Source organism: Rhagoletis pomonella, unplaced genomic scaffold (genome assembly GCF_013731165.1).
Source record: "Rhagoletis pomonella isolate Grant_MI unplaced genomic scaffold, Rhpom_1.0 Rhpom_scaffold_00004, whole genome shotgun sequence".
In the NCBI taxonomy this organism is placed as follows: domain Eukaryota; kingdom Metazoa; phylum Arthropoda; class Insecta; order Diptera; family Tephritidae; genus Rhagoletis; species Rhagoletis pomonella.
In genome coordinates this window covers 65,434,342-65,435,851 of record NW_023458558.1, presented here as the reverse complement: position 1 = coordinate 65,435,851, position 1,510 = coordinate 65,434,342, and the positions used below count along the sequence as shown (strand labels likewise).

At 35.6% G+C, this 1,510-nt stretch overlaps 1 protein-coding gene across 1 annotated transcript in view; it reads right to left on the bottom strand.

Moving 5' to 3' along the window:
- LOC118737989 (mediator of RNA polymerase II transcription subunit 6) overlaps nt 1–1,510 on the bottom strand; it is a 17,323-nt gene that overhangs the window by 13,750 nt on the left and 2,063 nt on the right. The window lies entirely within an intron of this gene.

Sequence of the window (1,510 nt, the reverse complement as noted above, 5' to 3'; positions counted from 1 at the left end):
ATACCCGGCGCAAGTATTAAATATATGTTTTTTCACCTTTCCGAAGGCTGCCGCTACATGGTAAGCCGGAGTGTATGAATTTTGAGTAAATTATCGCCCTTAAATTTCGAAATATTGCAGTTTCAAGTATTTCTGAAATTCACCGTTAAATGAAAAGCGGCCGTAATTTTAGTCCAATTTCAATAATTTTCAACATTTTGCTTTTATTTGGCAAGCACAATAACCATACCGAGTTTAGTACAAATTGGTAGAACGGTTACTGATATATATATATATGTGATCATAAGTAGGCGGTGCCACGCCCAATTTCCAAAATTTTAAGCGTATTTCTTGGTAAAGCATTGTTGCAAGGATCAATTTTGAATAAATTAGCTTTAATATTTACTGATTTATAGAAGATTTTGTATTTCTCTAAATTACCGTTATATGGGATGTGGGCGTGGTATTGTCCGATTTTTAAATTTTCGGCCATTTCATATGTTATACCAAGGCCAACAACTGTGCCGAGTTTGGAAGAAATTGGTGCAGCGGTTACCAAGATATACACATGTAACCATAAGTGGGCGTGGCTACGCCTATTTTCCAAAAATTTATAATATTCTTATTTTTCGTCTCAAAGTTGTTGTAAATATCAATTTTGAGTGAATAATCTTCAGTAGTTACTAAAATATCGCAGTTTTCGTATTTCCGAAAATTACCGTTATATGGGATGTGGGCGTGGTTATTGTCCGATTTTTAAAATGTTCGGCCATTTAGTATGCTGCATTAAGACCAACAACTGTGCCAAGTTTGGATGAAATCGGTGCAGCGGTTACCAAGATATACACATGTAACCATAAGTGGGCGTGGCTACGCCCATTTTCCAAAAATTTATAATATTCTTATTTTTCGTGTGAAAATTATTGTAAATATCAATTTCGAATGAATTATCTCCAGTAGTTACTAAAATATCGCAGTTTTCGTATTTCTGGAAATTACCGTTATATGGGAAGTGGACGTGGTTACAGTCCGATTTCGCCCATTTTCAATACCAACCTTCCTTGGACCTACATACCAAATATCGTTGAGATATCTCAATTTTTGCTCGAGTTATCGTGTACACGGACGGACGGACAGACGGACAGACAGACAGACAAGGCTTAATCGATTTCTCTATTCATTCTGAACATTTATGTATACATTTGTCTATATCTATCTCGATTCGTTTTGGCTGTTACAAACAACCGTTATGTGAACAAAATTAATATACCCTTGTGCACAAGTGCGCTCGGGTATAATGATTGGTTACTTGCATAATTTCACGTTATATATTTCTGTTTTTATTTCTTTCCACTATCGAAAACTATCGATAGTATGACAAAAACTATCGGTCACTATCGATAGTGCTCACTATCGATAGTTTCCGACCTCTAATTAAGGCTCACTTGAAGGCATATCTTAAAGAAAAACGAGCTCATCTCGGGGAAAATCCTCTCGATTGGTGGAAAACTAAACTAAAATACGACAAATT